The 22132-nt window shown below is 30.8% G+C and overlaps 1 long non-coding RNA gene across 1 annotated transcript; it reads left to right on the forward strand.

Moving 5' to 3' along the window:
- The first annotated feature begins 20337 nt into the window (after nucleotides 1-20337).
- Nucleotides 20338-21994, forward strand: LOC138855958 (uncharacterized). The gene is made up of 4 exons (XR_011395095.1): nucleotides 20338-20696; nucleotides 20776-20897; nucleotides 21001-21052; nucleotides 21715-21994. It is a non-coding gene; the product is annotated as an uncharacterized lncRNA (long non-coding RNA).
- The last annotated feature ends 138 nt before the right edge of the window (nucleotides 21995-22132 follow it).

Here is a 22132-nt window from a genome sequence, read left to right on the forward strand (position 1 = left end):
AATATAAGTGAAATCAATATACTTGTATTACTTTTAACAAAAACAAAAATAATATAATTAAAAATGAGGTACAATTCAGGAACATTAATAATAATAAGCAAAAATAATAAATAATATTTACAATACATTCTAAATCACCCACAGCGTTATACTTATTAAGTGTAAGTTTAATCTTTAGGAATCTTAATAATCTAAATATGCCATAAAAACATTCTTAATAATACATCTGTTAACAGATAACAGATTCGGTAACCAATATATGCCATACTGCTAAACAAAACAAAACCAATAGAATACACATAGAAGTATCATAGAAAGAGATAACATGCCATAATTGTAATTGGATAAAGCGAGAAAGACATTGAACATCTAAATGTCAATGGGTTACTATTTTCGCACTCACTGAACAAAAGTAACAAACTTTTTTAACTTAAACACGAGTGAACAATAACAGGTAGTTAACACGTTTGCTAACAGATACCCAACTTCCAGGGATATCTGAATTCATGACACCCGTCACTTTTTCTTATCTGTTTCCATTATGATATCGACTACTATCAGATTCTACAATATTCCTGATTCTCACAAATCCATCGTATAAAATTTACACTGAATTTAAGACGCTAGTGATTTAAAATATGTACCACTCGTACATCAATATATCCGCTTCAACATTAGACGTACTACGTCACGCTGCTACTTACCGCAAAACGATTTTGTTTAACAAACCAATTAACCTAGGATGAACCAAACTCAATTATATGTACATATATATACCTGAGAAAGTGTAGTGTAACAATTCACTTTTTGAAAAAGTTTACCTTAATCAAGGTCATTAACATTTCGAAAAAAGGTGTGTTATTACAGTTTATTTCCATGAATTCTTGTATATGTTTGTAATATGTAGAATAAAATAATACATCAAAGTGGCAAAATATATATATGTTAAAAAATACACAGCCTTGACTAACTTTATTAAACTAACTTCTAATTAAGTATGTATTGGATTCCGATATGAGAGAACATGTACCGCAGATAAAGGGAACATCTTTTACTAAATCGTTTTATAGACAATTGCAAAATATGTAATGATATCATGGAATAGGGCCCAGAAATAGTAATAGAAGTATTTCCAGAACCAATGTCAGTGATGTCCGAACCTTTAAAGATAATGCTGTCAATAAATTTTCCCAATAACACATCATATTGTGAACAATACCCGGTAAATCAAGAAGAGTTTTGGGTACATGTTTGCTTCTCCAGTCTTTTTGTTTTGTCCAAATAAGAAGAGGACACCTAGTTCATTGACAATGAGGCTAAAAGTTACACCACAGTATACATTACGGGCACCACGCCCTTAAGTATCAAAGTATTTTATTAAACGGTTTACCATTTTATCTTGTGTTTCAGCCTAATCCAAACAATCAAAACCACCGAAAGCCATACACGCGCTTCTTCGAGTCAATGACCAACTGTAAAAATAGGCACTGTCTATTTACATAAGAAATTTCAATAAACCCACAACCCGAGTTTTTATCGAAAAACCCGGGAAGAACTAATACAGAATGACATGGTGCACTATTGTGCTAAAGGAACCAACAGTTGTTCGCTCTGTTGTAGCTGGACGCAAACGACACTCAAATCATATACATTATGCATATACATTTGTAATTGTACTATATGTTAGATGTACTTAGCATGTTTAAGCAGAGAACTTAAAACAATGAGAAGGTGCAGGTTCGACAGCGAACAATTTGTAGGAATTTATCAAGGAGTTCACCACATATGCACGAGAAACAAATAACATTTCTCGCTTTTATAACAGCGGTGAATCTGTAAACATACGCTCTCTTAACATAACCAAACGGCGAATATTGAAGAGAATACAATATGTATGCCAAACTGGGAATATTGATATGCCATTTGAAATATATTCCCTTTTATTGAACTATTATTTATTATTTTTTAAATTATTTTATGTTATATATCAAAATACTTTTAAATTATTACTAATAAAGTATTTTGATATATTTCTTAAAATAATTCATTAATTGTACTTGACACCATTATGGAGTCATAAAAGTACAGAATTGTGTTTTGCCGTTGGTATTTCACATTCATGCTTCAATTTTTCTTTTCAAATGCATGTGTAAACATATGTAACAGGACATACATATATTATGTCGTTTACACATTTGTATGTATTTTTATGTAGATATGTACACTCATTACTTCATGTGAAATCTCCGTTGACACATTTTTTGCTTTTATGTCAAAGAGTCAATCTGTCGAAGAACTGACGCGACGACAAAGCGTCACAACATTGTGTTGTTGGTAGAAAATCCGAGATGTGCCATACACACTCTTACAAACATACATCGCATATGGGCAAGTGCAAAGTCAATGTGTGTACAAAAAATTCGAACGTACTTACGTAAATTCTTTGACAAATACAGTCAATCCCGGTTAAGTGCCGAAACCAAAGATGCAGATTTTTTATTAGATTAGATTAGATATTAGATTATTTCTATGTATTTAAAAAAAAATTACCGTTTTCTTTAAAAAATTCAGAAAAAAAAAGTGAGATGCAGCAAGACACCGGCAGATAAGAGGGATTGGAGGAGTGATACTTAACCGGGGTTTACTGTATTCTCAGAATATTAAATATTTTCTTTAAAAAGTTTCTTGAATTGTAAATCGACAAATTTACTATGTTGTCACTTTTATTCTAAAATATTTTAATACTCATATTTGAGGGGTTGTCACTTTTCCCTTCTAGAGGGAATATCAGATATTTGTTCAATTTATGATTTTTAGCTTTTGCCATCGTCCCGAAAAGACGCTTGTAGGCAAACGCATGCTCGGGGAGATGTGTAAGGCGTTTGCTTTTATGAATGAAACGACTTAGCTTATTGCTTGTGCGCCAGCGTTCATGAATGAAAATGTTGTTGGTGTGTGATTTACTACAAATTTAGGATTTGCCAATTTGGCTGCCATATTGATTTCTGGTGCTGATGCTATTTGAGACAATTGTTGTTTTTGTACAACAATGTTTGTATTTTTCCTATTGGCTGACGTACTTACATTTGTACGCTTAAATGTATGTAGATTTGTGTATGCATTACTTATTTTGCGCGGTCATATGCATATTTGTACATACATACTTACATATAGAGCAGTGCGCTCACATGTATTTATTGATAATTGATAATATATTATTATATTATATAATATAACATATTGATGTACATACATAAATTATTAATTCTGTAAAAATTGAAATTAGAAAATTATGAAAATAGTAAAATGTCATTTTTTGCATAATCTTTCACATTTTATCAATGTAGCATTTGTGCAAAAAAATAATAATTTATCAATTTTTCATCATAAAAATCGTTTATATGGCAAAAAATAATCATGCATATGTGAAGTGGCATTTGTATTTCTTGTTTTCTCATTCATTTTTCTCTTTATATTGGTAGATACGTATTTTGTCAGAGAACTTTGTTAAAAATTCTCATTTCTGTTAAATAACAGCAAAACTATACAGAAAGTGGTGAACTCCTTGATCTCAAATTTTCAGCCAACCAATCGAGCATCATACAAAATTCAATTTGCACCTTCTCATTGTTTTAAGTTCTCTGGTTTAAGCTGGTTTAAGCAGAGAACTTAAAACAACGAGAAGGTGCAGGTTCGATAGCGAACAATTTGTATGAAACGGCGAATATTGAAGAGAATATAATGTGTATGCCAAACTGGGAATATTGATATGCTATTTGAAACATATTCCCTTTTATTGAACTATTATTTATTATTATTTTTAAATTATTTTATATTAATTCATTTTTACTTTCTTGCGAGTTCTTAATAATATTATAATTTAAACATATTTTGATATATTTCTTAAAATAATTCAAGTGCTTGACACCATTATGGAGTCATAAAAGTACAGAATTGTGTTTTGCCGTCGGCATTTTCATATCGTGTGTAAAAATATTTGTAAATTTGTCTACAAACAACATATGTATGTATGTAGATATGAACACTCATTGCTTCATGTGAAATCTCCGTTGACACGGTCAGCCAATGATCGAAGCTCACGTTCTTTGCTTTTATGTCAAAGAGTCAATCTGTCGAAGGACTGACGCGACGACAAAGCGTCACAACATTGTGTTGTTGGTAGAAAATCCGAGATGTGCCGAAAAATAAACGAACGCTCGACGATTGTCATCGCTTCCCTTGCCGCTCTAACAGCTTTGCCCACAAATCATTGTAGGTATGTATGTTTTTATATGAACATGCATACATATTGACGAAGATTTTTGCCAGCCACGGAAAAATATTTTAAAATTGTGAAATATTTTAAATCGACAAAAGCTTTGTTGCCACTTTTGTCATTGATTTCTGTGTTTGCAGGGTTGTCACTTTTCTCTTCTAGAGGGAATTTCTAGCTTTTGCCATCGTCTTAAAGGTATGTAGATTTGTGTATGCATTACTTATTTTGCGCGGTCGTACGCATATTTTTACATACATACTTACATATAGAGCAGTGTGCCCACATGTTTTCATTGATAATTGGTAATATATTATTACAAGTATATTATATAATATAACATATTGATGTACATACTTATGTAATAAATTATTAATTCTGTAACAACTGAAATTAGAAAATTATGAAAATAGTAAAATATCATTTCTTGCATAATCTTTCACATTTTATCAATGTAGCATTTGTACGAAAAAATCATATTTTATCAATTTTTCATCATACAAATCGTTTATATGGCAAAAAAATAATCATGCATATGTGTAGTGGCATTTGTATTTTTTGTTCTCTCATTCATATCGCTTCATTTGTCTCTTTATGTTGGGAGATACGTAATTTGTCAGAGAACGTTGTTATAAAATATCATTTCTGTTAAATAACAGCAAATATTACAGAAAATAGCGAACTCCTTGATTTCAATTTTTCAGCCAACCAATCGAGCATCATACAAAATTCAATTTGCACCTTCTCGTTGTTTTAAGTTCTCTGGTTTAAGTATAAATATTAACACTTAACATTTGTGTGTGTATATACATATATACACAATATATGATATATATACATATATATAATATAATTAGTATTGTTATATATTTATTTATATACCTATACTTATATATTATGAATTAATTTAGTAAATACGTATTTCGAATAAAATAAAGCAAATTAATATAAAAAATACTGAATTTAATTTAAAACAATTGGAACCGGTTATGGTAACAAAAAGGGAAACGATATACTACCGTATGCATTTTTTAGAGGTAACAGGTGGATAACCAATAGAGTAACACGTGGATGAAAATATAGTAACACGTATGGGTGCGTTTACATAGGGACTCTTTTGTCGTTCATTATAATCCCTAATACGAAAAAATTTAATGCATTAACACCCGCTATTAAATTTATGACTGGAATTAATTATGGGGAAGTATATACCCGCAAATTTTGAATCCATATTTTATTTATTTTAATACAAAACATTCATGAATTAATAACATTTCTTGTTTTAAATAAAATGATATTCGAATTTAATCCTTTGCGTTTAAACGACATAACTATAAACGCATCTTAATATATTTAGGTAAATATTAAAAAATAAAAGTAACTCTATATGTATTAAAATTCAATTATATATATTATTACGTTTAATACTGCTAAATGTTATTAAATATTTTTGAGTATCTTATTTTTATTCTTATTCCCCATTGTGCTGATGTGCATACAAATGTTTAGCGTTGCATAAATTGCTCGCGAAAAGTGATAGTAGAACCAGAGAACTTAAATGAACGAGAAGGTGCAGGTTCGACAGCGAACAATTTGTAGGAATTTATCAAGGAGTTCACCACATATGCACGAGAAACAAATAACATTTCTCGCTTTTATAACAGCGGTGAATCTGTAAACATACGCTCTCTTAACATAACCAAACAGCGAATATTGAAGAGGATATAATGTGTATGCCAAACTGGGAATATTGATATGCTATTTGAAACATATTCCTTTTTATTGAGCTATTATTTATTATTATTTTTAAGTTATTTTATGTTCATTCATTTTTACTTTATTGTGAGTTATTAATAATAATTTAAAAATATTGGAAATTAAATAGAATTGTGTTCTGCCGTCGGCATTTCACATTCATGCTTCAATTTTTCTTTTCAAATGCATGTGTAAAAGTAATTATGTACGTAATATGTACGTATTATGTCGTTTGCACATTTGTATGTATTGTTGACACGTTTTTTGCTTTTATGTCAAAGAGTCAATCTGTCGAAGGACTGACGCGACAACAAAGCGTCACAACATTGTGTTGTTGGTAGAAAATCCGAGATGTGCCGAAAAATAAACGAACGCCCGCCGATTGTCATCGCTTCCCTTGCCGCTCTAACAGCTTTGCCTACAAATCATTGTAGGTATGTATGTTTTTATATGAACATGCCACCATATTGACGAAGATTTTTGCGAGCCACGGAAAAATATTTTACAATTGTGAAATATTTTACAATTGTGAAATATTTTAAATCGACAAAAGCTTTGTTGCCACTTTTGTCATTTTTTTCTGTGTTTGCAGAGTTGTCACTTTTCCCTTCTAGAGGGAACATTAGAAAGATGTTCAATTTATGATTTCTAGCTTTTGGCATCGTCACGAAAAGACGCTTGTAGGCAAACGCATGCTCGGGGAGATGTGTAAGGCGTTTGCTTTTATGAATGAAACGACTTAGCTTATTGCTTGCGTGCCAGCGTTAATGAATGAAAATGTTGTTGGTGTGTGATTTACTACAAATTTAGGATTTGTCAATTTGGCTGCCATATTGATTTCTGGTGCTGATGCTATTTGAGACAATTGTTGCTTTTGTACAACAATGTTTGTATTTTTCCTATTGGCTGACGTACTTACATTTGTACGCTTAAATGTATGTAGATTTGTGTATGCTTTACTTAGTTTGCGCGGTCATACGCATATTTGTACATACATGCTTACATATAGAGCAGTGCGCTCACATGTATTTATTTATTGATAAGTGATAATATATTATTATATTATATAATATAACATATTGATGTGCATATGTACATACATAAATTATTAATTCTGTAACAATTGAAATTAGAAAATTATGAAAATAGTAAAATATCATTTTTAGCATAATCTTTCACATTTTATCAATGTAGCATTTGTGCAAAAATATCATATTTTATCAATTTTTCATCATAAAAATCGTTTATATGGCAAAAAATTATCATGCATATGTGAAGTGGCATTTGAGTAAAAACACGTCAAGTGGACCCCCCATTTTGCACTTGATCATCGAATTTGAATGTGAGTATTTTTTCATAAAGTAGTCATCATGAGCAAGTAATCCCCCGCTCAGTTTTTTAAAATTTTAATTTTAACAACAATTTTTTTTTAATTGAAAATTTTTACTACTTTTAGTTAAAAAATTAATAACTAGAAAACTATTTTTTAATGAAATTTTCAGGATTTATAGTTCAAAACTTTTACTTTGAAAAAATATGTATGAATTTAAATAATTTTTTTTTATTTTCAATTAAAAAAAAATTGTTGTTAAAATTAAAATTTTAAAAAACTAAGCGGGGGATTACTTGCTCATGATGACTACTTTATGAAAAAATACTCACATTCAAATTCGATGATCAAGTGGAAAGTGGGGGGTCCACTTGACGTGTTTTTACTCATTTGTATTTTTTGTTTTCTCATTCATTTCATTTCATTTTTACCTTATGTTGGGAGATACGTATTTTGTCAGAGAACGTTGTTATAAATTCTCATTTCTGTTAAATAACAGCAAATACTACAGAAAATGGTGAACTCCTTGATCTCAATTTTTCAGCTCTGTTAGCCGTCCAATCGAGCATCATACAAAATTCAATTTGCACCTTCTCGTCCATGTACGTTCTCTGGGCACACATAGCTTACATATTCGGTAACACATGCATTACATCTAACAGACTGTTAATATATGACATACTGCTAACCAAAACAAAACTAATAGGATACACATAGAAAAGGTATCATATTAAGAGATAACCTGCCATAATTGCAATTGGATAGAGCGAGAAAGACATTGAACATCCAAAGGGCAATGGGTTACTTTTTTTCCACTCGCTGAACAAAAGTAACCAACTCTTTTAACTTATACACGAGTGAACAATAACAAGTAGTTAACACGTTGCTAGCAGATACCCGTCTTGCAGGCATATCTGAATTCATGACACCTATCACTTTTTTTTTAACGGTTTCCATTCTGATTTCGACTACTATCAGATTCTACAATATTCCTGATTCTCACAAATTAATCGTATGAAATTTACACTAAATTTAAGACGCTGGTGATTTAAAGTATGTACCATTCATACATCAATATTACCGTCTCAATATTAGACGTGCTCCATCACGCTGCTTCTTACCGAAAAACGATTTTGTTTAACAAACCAATTAATCTAGGATCCACAAACTGTGAAACTGTGTGAAATTAGCCGTGTCAGAATAGGCAAGAGAGTTTTTTAAGTGTTGAGATCTAAAACTGCTCAGTTACAGAAACAAAACTTTATAGTTACGTTATCATAAATTGTTACATTTTCATTTAATAAGAGAAAACAATAAAGTCTTTTTAATTTTGAAAACTTAGTCAGATAAGTCAAATGTGCTGGAATGAGAATAAAAATCATGACATATACAGAGGAATGGTTCGTTTAGTTCGAAATTTATCTACAGCATTTTAACAGTAACAATCTAAACTGCCTCGAAAAGCGAACCGGGATATAAAATTTATTTTAGGCAGGTGAAAAGAACTGCAAACTTTTCCAATCAAGATTTTCACTAAGTATATTATGCCAAGCATTTCCCTACGACTGAAAAGTGTACGTGGATTTTTGAACGACTAATGTATGGAGGTAGACTTACCCTAGGAAGCCCGTCGGAAATGCCCTAAGGCGAAAAATTGTTTTTGAACCGACTCCTACTTGTCAGAATAGATTTAATAGATAGGGTTCCATACAACAGAGCCATATTCCAATACAGGTCTAACCAAAGTTGTAAAAAGTGTTTTAGTAATATACGGATCTTTAAATTCTTTAGATCAACGTTTAATAAAACTGAGGACAGCTTTTGCTTTCAAGATAATGTTTTATTACATAAGGAGAGGGTTGCACAGATCTACGGGAAAAGCACATCGTCTTACATTTATAGAGATTCAATGGCAAATCACTTCTATCTTTAGTTACTTTATCGAAAGCTTTGCAAAAGTCTGTGTACATATATAACATCCGTCTGCTTATGCTCCCTAAAACCCAATGATATATGGTTTACAAATTCAAGCAAGTTTATTAGAGTCGATTTCTCTTTACGAAATCAATGCTGAGATGAGGAAATTAACGGAGAAATCGAAAAGGTTTGTGATGATAGTTTCAAAAAGTTTAGGTATAACTGATAGTTTTGCAATAGCTCTATAGTTATCTATGTTAGACCTAAATCCACTTTTATGCAAAGGGATTATAACTGACTGTTTCCATATTGAAGGAAATATACCGTGTTTAAGCGAGAAATTAAATATCCTTATCAAAGGCAAGCAAATATATTTTTTTCTGCGTTTGGAGATGACGAAATCATAAAACGATTTTGGATTACTTACAATATTCGTTTTTACTATTGGGACATACTTTTCAAATAATTTGGTAATTATATTATAAAAATGCGAGACACTCAATTTAATACCATCATTATAATTAGGCCATGTTATTGTTGAAAGTTCTCTATTTAACTTTGTAAAATTAGCTTCTGCAAAGTTAAACCGAGTTCAGATGCTAGAAGTTTGATGATTACTATCCCGTACATTGCCTATAATTTCGACAAATATTTCCACAGCAGAATGATACGAGACCTCTGGTAGAACAAGAGGATTACTCTGACTAACGGAACACTTTGAAAAGGTATCAACGTATACTAAATCTAAGAATTTAGCAAATTTATTCGGAATCAAATTAATTGGGTAAAACCCAATTCGGACATTTTTTCTAAAACTCATTAAAACATAACCAATTATAAATCGGTATGATATAGTCATCGAAAGCTTTCCACGAAGCCCACGGTAAATTTAAATCTCCTAAAACGATTATTGAATCAGCATTATTTGCCATCGAGGTAGCACGATTTATTTAAGAAGCATGCATAAATACAGATAAGTCCGCATGGGGTGGTATATAAGATAGGGTTAAGCGGCTCCTGGAACGAGAACATCTTCGGATGGGATAGAAGATTATTCGGCAAATAGAATACCTCCTCCGATTCTGTTCAGTCGATCACATCTAAATATTTGAAATTCGCTGTTTAAAATTTCATTATCATTTGTATCATATTTTGTATTAAGACCTCTAACATTTTGATAATAAATGCTTAGCGAATTTCTTCCAATCAGTTTTTGTATCGGTATTTGCTTTTGGTAATTTAACAATGTTTACCTCAGTATGATTTCTAAGTTCTTAAGTTAAGGCTTAAATTCGCGCACAAAAGCCCCAGGCGGCCAGAATGAACTATCTAAGATCTTTTTGAATGTTTCAAGAGAAACGTCTATTTTAAACGAAGATAAACTTCTATCATAATTGAAGTTAAATTTACGGATATTGATATCAACTTTTAAACGCGACTAAATGTAAGACTTAATGTCCTCCACCAAGGTAACTTTGGCAAGTCTAGAAATAAATATAGATTTTTTAGCCGTAGCCTCTGGGATTGTGGGACACTTATTAATATAAGATTGAGCTTTTGGGGAATTGAGCTCTTTGGAAGACCAACGCAATCCTTTACAGACGAGAATATAGTCTAAGATTCTACCTGTCAGTCCAGCACATTAATATGGACAAGAAAATCAAATATATATATAATACATTAGTGTGTTAATAAAATATTAATAATAATAAATACAATTAATAACAAATCCAAAAATAATAGCAGTTTTTTTATCAAAGTTCAAAACCAAGACAGTTTGAAAAAACAGTATAGCGACCAGTTTTAGATGCACTGGAACCAATAAAAAACTACACGCATTTATTATTTATTATTTTTTAAATTATTTTATGTTATATATCAAAATACTTTTAAATTATTACTAATAAAGTATTTTGATATATTTCTTAAAATAATTCATTAATTGTACTTGACACCATTATGGAGTCATAAAAGTACAGAATTGTGTTTTGCCGTTGGTATTTCACATTCATGCTTCAATTTTTCTTTTCAAATGCATGTGTAAACATATGTAACAGGACATACATATATTATGTCGTTTACACATTTGTATGTATTTTTATGTAGATATGTACACTCATTACTTCATGTGAAATCTCCGTTGACACATTTTTTGCTTTTATGTCAAAGAGTCAATCTGTCGAAGAACTGACGCGACGACAAAGCGTCACAACATTGTGTTGTTGGTAGAAAATCCGAGATGTGCCATACACACTCTTACAAACATACATCGCATATGGGCAAGTGCAAAGTCAATGTGTGTACAAAAAATTCGAACGTACTTACGTAAATTCTTTGACAAATACAGTCAATCCCGGTTAAGTGCCGAAACCAAAGATGCAGATTTTTTATTAGATTAGATTAGATATTAGATTATTTCTATGTATTTAAAAAAAAATTACCGTTTTCTTTAAAAAATTCAGAAAAAAAAAGTGAGATGCAGCAAGACACCGGCAGATAAGAGGGATTGGAGGAGTGATACTTAACCGGGGTTTACTGTATTCTCAGAATATTAAATATTTTCTTTAAAAAGTTTCTTGAATTGTAAATCGACAAATTTACTATGTTGTCACTTTTATTCTAAAATATTTTAATACTCATATTTGAGGGGTTGTCACTTTTCCCTTCTAGAGGGAATATCAGATATTTGTTCAATTTATGATTTTTAGCTTTTGCCATCGTCCCGAAAAGACGCTTGTAGGCAAACGCATGCTCGGGGAGATGTGTAAGGCGTTTGCTTTTATGAATGAAACGACTTAGCTTATTGCTTGTGCGCCAGCGTTCATGAATGAAAATGTTGTTGGTGTGTGATTTACTACAAATTTAGGATTTGCCAATTTGGCTGCCATATTGATTTCTGGTGCTGATGCTATTTGAGACAATTGTTGTTTTTGTACAACAATGTTTGTATTTTTCCTATTGGCTGACGTACTTACATTTGTACGCTTAAATGTATGTAGATTTGTGTATGCATTACTTATTTTGCGCGGTCATATGCATATTTGTACATACATACTTACATATAGAGCAGTGCGCTCACATGTATTTATTGATAATTGATAATATATTATTATATTATATAATATAACATATTGATGTACATACATAAATTATTAATTCTGTAAAAATTGAAATTAGAAAATTATGAAAATAGTAAAATGTCATTTTTTGCATAATCTTTCACATTTTATCAATGTAGCATTTGTGCAAAAAAATAATAATTTATCAATTTTTCATCATAAAAATCGTTTATATGGCAAAAAATAATCATGCATATGTGAAGTGGCATTTGTATTTCTTGTTTTCTCATTCATTTTTCTCTTTATATTGGTAGATACGTATTTTGTCAGAGAACTTTGTTAAAAATTCTCATTTCTGTTAAATAACAGCAAAACTATACAGAAAGTGGTGAACTCCTTGATCTCAAATTTTCAGCCAACCAATCGAGCATCATACAAAATTCAATTTGCACCTTCTCATTGTTTTAAGTTCTCTGGTTTAAGCAGAGAACTTAAAACAACGAGAAGGTGCAGGTTCGATAGCGAACAATTTGTATGAAACGGCGAATATTGAAGAGAATATAATGTGTATGCCAAACTGGGAATATTGATATGCTATTTGAAACATATTCCCTTTTATTGAACTATTATTTATTATTATTTTTAAATTATTTTATATTAATTCATTTTTACTTTCTTGCGAGTTCTTAATAATATTATAATTTAAACATATTTTGATATATTTCTTAAAATAATTCAAGTGCTTGACACCATTATGGAGTCATAAAAGTACAGAATTGTGTTTTGCCGTCGGCATTTTCATATCGTGTGTAAAAATATTTGTAAATTTGTCTACAAACAACATATGTATGTATGTAGATATGAACACTCATTGCTTCATGTGAAATCTCCGTTGACACGGTCAGCCAATGATCGAAGCTCACGTTCTTTGCTTTTATGTCAAAGAGTCAATCTGTCGAAGGACTGACGCGACGACAAAGCGTCACAACATTGTGTTGTTGGTAGAAAATCCGAGATGTGCCGAAAAATAAACGAACGCTCGACGATTGTCATCGCTTCCCTTGCCGCTCTAACAGCTTTGCCCACAAATCATTGTAGGTATGTATGTTTTTATATGAACATGCATACATATTGACGAAGATTTTTGCCAGCCACGGAAAAATATTTTAAAATTGTGAAATATTTTAAATCGACAAAAGCTTTGTTGCCACTTTTGTCATTGATTTCTGTGTTTGCAGGGTTGTCACTTTTCTCTTCTAGAGGGAATTTCTAGCTTTTGCCATCGTCTTAAAGGTATGTAGATTTGTGTATGCATTACTTATTTTGCGCGGTCGTACGCATATTTTTACATACATACTTACATATAGAGCAGTGTGCCCACATGTTTTCATTGATAATTGGTAATATATTATTACAAGTATATTATATAATATAACATATTGATGTACATACTTATGTAATAAATTATTAATTCTGTAACAACTGAAATTAGAAAATTATGAAAATAGTAAAATATCATTTCTTGCATAATCTTTCACATTTTATCAATGTAGCATTTGTACGAAAAAATCATATTTTATCAATTTTTCATCATACAAATCGTTTATATGGCAAAAAAATAATCATGCATATGTGTAGTGGCATTTGTATTTTTTGTTCTCTCATTCATATCGCTTCATTTGTCTCTTTATGTTGGGAGATACGTAATTTGTCAGAGAACGTTGTTATAAAATATCATTTCTGTTAAATAACAGCAAATATTACAGAAAATAGCGAACTCCTTGATTTCAATTTTTCAGCCAACCAATCGAGCATCATACAAAATTCAATTTGCACCTTCTCGTTGTTTTAAGTTCTCTGGTTTAAGTATAAATATTAACACTTAACATTTGTGTGTGTATATACATATATACACAATATATGATATATATACATATATATAATATAATTAGTATTGTTATATATTTATTTATATACCTATACTTATATATTATGAATTAATTTAGTAAATACGTATTTCGAATAAAATAAAGCAAATTAATATAAAAAATACTGAATTTAATTTAAAACAATTGGAACCGGTTATGGTAACAAAAAGGGAAACGATATACTACCGTATGCATTTTTTAGAGGTAACAGGTGGATAACCAATAGAGTAACACGTGGATGAAAATATAGTAACACGTATGGGTGCGTTTACATAGGGACTCTTTTGTCGTTCATTATAATCCCTAATACGAAAAAATTTAATGCATTAACACCCGCTATTAAATTTATGACTGGAATTAATTATGGGGAAGTATATACCCGCAAATTTTGAATCCATATTTTATTTATTTTAATACAAAACATTCATGAATTAATAACATTTCTTGTTTTAAATAAAATGATATTCGAATTTAATCCTTTGCGTTTAAACGACATAACTATAAACGCATCTTAATATATTTAGGTAAATATTAAAAAATAAAAGTAACTCTATATGTATTAAAATTCAATTATATATATTATTACGTTTAATACTGCTAAATGTTATTAAATATTTTTGAGTATCTTATTTTTATTCTTATTCCCCATTGTGCTGATGTGCATACAAATGTTTAGCGTTGCATAAATTGCTCGCGAAAAGTGATAGTAGAACCAGAGAACTTAAATGAACGAGAAGGTGCAGGTTCGACAGCGAACAATTTGTAGGAATTTATCAAGGAGTTCACCACATATGCACGAGAAACAAATAACATTTCTCGCTTTTATAACAGCGGTGAATCTGTAAACATACGCTCTCTTAACATAACCAAACAGCGAATATTGAAGAGGATATAATGTGTATGCCAAACTGGGAATATTGATATGCTATTTGAAACATATTCCTTTTTATTGAGCTATTATTTATTATTATTTTTAAGTTATTTTATGTTCATTCATTTTTACTTTATTGTGAGTTATTAATAATAATTTAAAAATATTGGAAATTAAATAGAATTGTGTTCTGCCGTCGGCATTTCACATTCATGCTTCAATTTTTCTTTTCAAATGCATGTGTAAAAGTAATTATGTACGTAATATGTACGTATTATGTCGTTTGCACATTTGTATGTATTGTTGACACGTTTTTTGCTTTTATGTCAAAGAGTCAATCTGTCGAAGGACTGACGCGACAACAAAGCGTCACAACATTGTGTTGTTGGTAGAAAATCCGAGATGTGCCGAAAAATAAACGAACGCCCGCCGATTGTCATCGCTTCCCTTGCCGCTCTAACAGCTTTGCCTACAAATCATTGTAGGTATGTATGTTTTTATATGAACATGCCACCATATTGACGAAGATTTTTGCGAGCCACGGAAAAATATTTTACAATTGTGAAATATTTTACAATTGTGAAATATTTTAAATCGACAAAAGCTTTGTTGCCACTTTTGTCATTTTTTTCTGTGTTTGCAGAGTTGTCACTTTTCCCTTCTAGAGGGAACATTAGAAAGATGTTCAATTTATGATTTCTAGCTTTTGGCATCGTCACGAAAAGACGCTTGTAGGCAAACGCATGCTCGGGGAGATGTGTAAGGCGTTTGCTTTTATGAATGAAACGACTTAGCTTATTGCTTGCGTGCCAGCGTTAATGAATGAAAATGTTGTTGGTGTGTGATTTACTACAAATTTAGGATTTGTCAATTTGGCTGCCATATTGATTTCTGGTGCTGATGCTATTTGAGACAATTGTTGCTTTTGTACAACAATGTTTGTATTTTTCCTATTGGCTGACGTACTTACATTTGTACGCTTAAATGTATGTAGATTTGTGTATGCTTTACTTAGTTTGCGCGGTCATACGCATATTTGTACATACATGCTTACATATAGAGCAGTGCGCTCACATGTATTTATTTATTGATAAGTGATAATATATTATTATATTATATAATATAACATATTGATGTGCATATGTACATACATAAATTATTAATTCTGTAACAATTGAAATTAGAAAATTATGAAAATAGTAAAATATCATTTTTAGCATAATCTTTCACATTTTATCAATGTAGCATTTGTGCAAAAATATCATATTTTATCAATTTTTCATCATAAAAATCGTTTATATGGCAAAAAATTATCATGCATATGTGAAGTGGCATTTGAGTAAAAACACGTCAAGTGGACCCCCCATTTTGCACTTGATCATCGAATTTGAATGTGAGTATTTTTTCATAAAGTAGTCATCATGAGCAAGTAATCCCCCGCTCAGTTTTTTAAAATTTTAATTTTAACAACAATTTTTTTTTAATTGAAAATTTTTACTACTTTTAGTTAAAAAATTAATAACTAGAAAACTATTTTTTAATGAAATTTTCAGGATTTATAGTTCAAAACTTTTACTTTGAAAAAATATGTATGAATTTAAATAATTTTTTTTTATTTTCAATTAAAAAAAAATTGTTGTTAAAATTAAAATTTTAAAAAACTAAGCGGGGGATTACTTGCTCATGATGACTACTTTATGAAAAAATACTCACATTCAAATTCGATGATCAAGTGGAAAGTGGGGGGTCCACTTGACGTGTTTTTACTCATTTGTATTTTTTGTTTTCTCATTCATTTCATTTCATTTCATTTTTACCTTATGTTGGGAGATACGTATTTTGTCAGAGAACGTTGTTATAAATTCTCATTTCTGTTAAATAACAGCAAATACTACAGAAAATGGTGAACTCCTTGATCTCAATTTTTCAGCTCTGTTAGCCGTCCAATCGAGCATCATACAAAATTCAATTTGCACCTTCTCGTCCATGTACGTTCTCTGGGCACACATAGCTTACATATTCGGTAACACATGCATTACATCTAACAGACTGTTAATATATGACATACTGCTAACCAAAACAAAACTAATAGGATACACATAGAAAAGGTATCATATTAAGAGATAACCTGCCATAATTGCAATTGGATAGAGCGAGAAAGACATTGAACATCCAAAGGGCAATGGGTTACTTTTTTTCCACTCGCTGAACAAAAGTAACCAACTCTTTTAACTTATACACGAGTGAACAATAACAAGTAGTTAACACGTTGCTAGCAGATACCCGTCTTGCAGGCATATCTGAATTCATGACACCTATCACTTTTTTTTTAACGGTTTCCATTCTGATTTCGACTACTATCAGATTCTACAATATTCCTGATTCTCACAAATTAATCGTATGAAATTTACACTAAATTTAAGACGCTGGTGATTTAAAGTATGTACCATTCATACATCAATATTACCGTCTCAATATTAGACGTGCTCCATCACGCTGCTTCTTACCGAAAAACGATTTTGTTTAACAAACCAATTAATCTAGGATCCACAAACTGTGAAACTGTGTGAAATTAGCCGTGTCAGAATAGGCAAGAGAGTTTTTTAAGTGTTGAGATCTAAAACTGCTCAGTTACAGAAACAAAACTTTATAGTTACGTTATCATAAATTGTTACATTTTCATTTAATAAGAGAAAACAATAAAGTCTTTTTAATTTTGAAAACTTAGTCAGATAAGTCAAATGTGCTGGAATGAGAATAAAAATCATGACATATACAGAGGAATGGTTCGTTTAGTTCGAAATTTATCTACAGCATTTTAACAGTAACAATCTAAACTGCCTCGAAAAGCGAACCGGGATATAAAATTTATTTTAGGCAGGTGAAAAGAACTGCAAACTTTTCCAATCAAGATTTTCACTAAGTATATTATGCCAAGCATTTCCCTACGACTGAAAAGTGTACGTGGATTTTTGAACGACTAATGTATGGAGGTAGACTTACCCTAGGAAGCCCGTCGGAAATGCCCTAAGGCGAAAAATTGTTTTTGAACCGACTCCTACTTGTCAGAATAGATTTAATAGATAGGGTTCCATACAACAGAGCCATATTCCAATACAGGTCTAACCAAAGTTGTAAAAAGTGTTTTAGTAATATACGGATCTTTAAATTCTTTAGATCAACGTTTAATAAAACTGAGGACAGCTTTTGCTTTCAAGATAATGTTTTATTACATAAGGAGAGGGTTGCACAGATCTACGGGAAAAGCACATCGTCTTACATTTATAGAGATTCAATGGCAAATCACTTCTATCTTTAGTTACTTTATCGAAAGCTTTGCAAAAGTCTGTGTACATATATAACATCCGTCTGCTTATGCTCCCTAAAACCCAATGATATATGGTTTACAAATTCAAGCAAGTTTATTAGAGTCGATTTCTCTTTACGAAATCAATGCTGAGATGAGGAAATTAACGGAGAAATCGAAAAGGTTTGTGATGATAGTTTCAAAAAGTTTAGGTATAACTGATAGTTTTGCAATAGCTCTATAGTTATCTATGTTAGACCTAAATCCACTTTTATGCAAAGGGATTATAACTGACTGTTTCCATATTGAAGGAAATATACCGTGTTTAAGCGAGAAATTAAATATCCTTATCAAAGGCAAGCAAATATATTTTTTTCTGCGTTTGGAGATGACGAAATCATAAAACGATTTTGGATTACTTACAATATTCGTTTTTACTATTGGGACATACTTTTCAAATAATTTGGTAATTATATTATAAAAATGCGAGACACTCAATTTAATACCATCATTATAATTAGGCCATGTTATTGTTGAAAGTTCTCTATTTAACTTTGTAAAATTAGCTTCTGCAAAGTTAAACCGAGTTCAGATGCTAGAAGTTTGATGATTACTATCCCGTACATTGCCTATAATTTCGACAAATATTTCCACAGCAGAATGATACGAGACCTCTGGTAGAACAAGAGGATTACTCTGACTAACGGAACACTTTGAAAAGGTATCAACGTATACTAAATCTAAGAATTTAGCAAATTTATTCGGAATCAAATTAATTGGGTAAAACCCAATTCGGACATTTTTTCTAAAACTCATTAAAACATAACCAATTATAAATCGGTATGATATAGTCATCGAAAGCTTTCCACGAAGCCCACGGTAAATTTAAATCTCCTAAAACGATTATTGAATCAGCATTATTTGCCATCGAGGTAGCACGATTTATTTAAGAAGCATGCATAAATACAGATAAGTCCGCATGGGGTGGTATATAAGATAGGGTTAAGCGGCTCCTGGAACGAGAACATCTTCGGATGGGATAGAAGATTATTCGGCAAATAGAATACCTCCTCCGATTCTGTTCAGTCGATCACATCTAAATATTTGAAATTCGCTGTTTAAAATTTCATTATCATTTGTATCATATTTTGTATTAAGACCTCTAACATTTTGATAATAAATGCTTAGCGAATTTCTTCCAATCAGTTTTTGTATCGGTATTTGCTTTTGGTAATTTAACAATGTTTACCTCAGTATGATTTCTAAGTTCTTAAGTTAAGGCTTAAATTCGCGCACAAAAGCCCCAGGCGGCCAGAATGAACTATCTAAGATCTTTTTGAATGTTTCAAGAGAAACGTCTATTTTAAACGAAGATAAACTTCTATCATAATTGAAGTTAAATTTACGGATATTGATATCAACTTTTAAACGCGACTAAATGTAAGACTTAATGTCCTCCACCAAGGTAACTTTGGCAAGTCTAGAAATAAATATAGATTTTTTAGCCGTAGCCTCTGGGATTGTGGGACACTTATTAATATAAGATTGAGCTTTTGGGGAATTGAGCTCTTTGGAAGACCAACGCAATCCTTTACAGACGAGAATATAGTCTAAGATTCTACCTGTCAGTCCAGCACATTAATATGGACAAGAAAATCAAATATATATATAATACATTAGTGTGTTAATAAAATATTAATAATAATAAATACAATTAATAACAAATCCAAAAATAATAGCAGTTTTTTTATCAAAGTTCAAAACCAAGACAGTTTGAAAAAACAGTATAGCGACCAGTTTTAGATGCACTGGAACCAATAAAAAACTACACGCAACACAGCTGTGAATAGAGAAGTAGATGAGATAAATAAAGAAGGAAAGCAAAATAAAATAAAACAAAATGAAACAACAGCTGACTCGGCACCAAAATTCAAAAATTTAAACTTTCAGATAATGCACAAAACATTTATACTTAGCTTGCAATTCAAAATCAAATCCTTAAATATTCAATTAAACTACTAATCAAATTCAATTAAAATTTTATATTTTTGTAAAAAAAGTTCACAGCCAAAAAATTACAGCTGTACAGCCACCTCTATATAACAATTCACTTTTTGAAAAATTTTACTTAAATCACAGTCATTAACATTTCGAAAAAAGATGTGTTATTAATGTTTTTTTCCAAGAACTCTTGTATATGTTTGTACAATAATATGTAGAATACAATACTGCATCAAAGTGGCAAAATATAAATATGTACGCCAAATAGTAAAAAAAAATATAAAACAGTGACATTGATGCTTAACTAACTTTATTAAACTTACTTCTAAATAAGTATGTATTGGATTGCGAGGTGAGAGAAAATGTACCGCAGATATAAGGAACATCTTTTACTAAATCGATTTATAGACAATTGCAAAAAATGGAATAGTTTCACGAATGCACAGGCTGTATAAAGTAAGTAGCCTGGAACCTAGTAAATATACTTATATAAATATATCATATATATATTTAATTAATTAATCTTTATCTGTATTGAACTACTTATTTAAATTCTAAGACGCGATGTAAGCCTAGCACCGAGCTAATATTTTTATCAAAAATGCATTATGGTGAGTATGAAGGTCAACAACTACGCTTAAATATACTCTGTTCAATTATCGACTTAACTTTAGTTTTGTTGGCTCGTTATCAGTATCAACAAGTAAAACTGTATGAGAATAACCAACAGCAACCTGAGATATTTTTATATTATCCATTTCGGGCACTTCCTTAGGAACAGTCGAAGACTTTTGGTATTCACCAAGGCCTAATTCTCCATAAGTTGGAGAAGCACCCCATGCGATTAAGGTATTGTCAGGAGAAATAATAATAAAGTGTTTCTAAAATCAATGTCAGTGATGTTCCAACCTTTAAACATAAAGCTGTCAATAAATTTTCCCAATAACACATCATAGTGTGAACATTACCCCTTAAATTCTGCACAGGTTTTGAGTACACGTTTGCTTCTCCAGTCATTTTGTTTTGTCCATATAAGAACAGAACACCTAGTTCATTAACAATGAGACTACAAGTTGCACCACAGTATACATTACGGGCACCACGCCCTTTAGTATAAAAATTTTTTGAAACTGTTTACCATCTCATCAAAACCACCGAAATCTCAACTATACATGTGTTTCTTTGAGTCAATGACCACCTGAAAATATAGGCACTATCTATTTACATCAACAATTTCAATAAACCCATTTTTCTTCGCCTTTTTGCTGAACAGCCACAAGTCTCATGGATCCTCTTAAGCCAATACGTTGTAAAGATGCGAGTCGAGTTTTTGGCACGCTGCCATGCTGCATTATCATGATAAAGGAACCAAGAGTTGTTCGCCCATAATTCTGGCCGTTTCAGACCAATAGCTGGACGCAAACAACGCTCAAATTATACATTATGCATATAGATTTGTAATTGTACTATAAATAATTATTTACAAGATTGTGTAGTTATATGTACTTAACTTGTTTATGTATAAATGTTGTATAATATGGAAATTTCTTAATCTATGGGGAAGTATATACCAGTAATTATATTATCCATATTTTATTTTATTTCAATAAAAAAAATTCATGAATTAATAATATTTCTTGTTTTGAATAAAATTATAGTCGAATTCAATCCTTTGCGTTTAAAAGAGATAA

The sequence above is a fragment of the Bactrocera oleae genome, chromosome 3 (assembly GCF_042242935.1).
Source record: "Bactrocera oleae isolate idBacOlea1 chromosome 3, idBacOlea1, whole genome shotgun sequence".
NCBI lineage: Eukaryota > Metazoa > Arthropoda > Insecta > Diptera > Tephritidae > Bactrocera > Bactrocera oleae.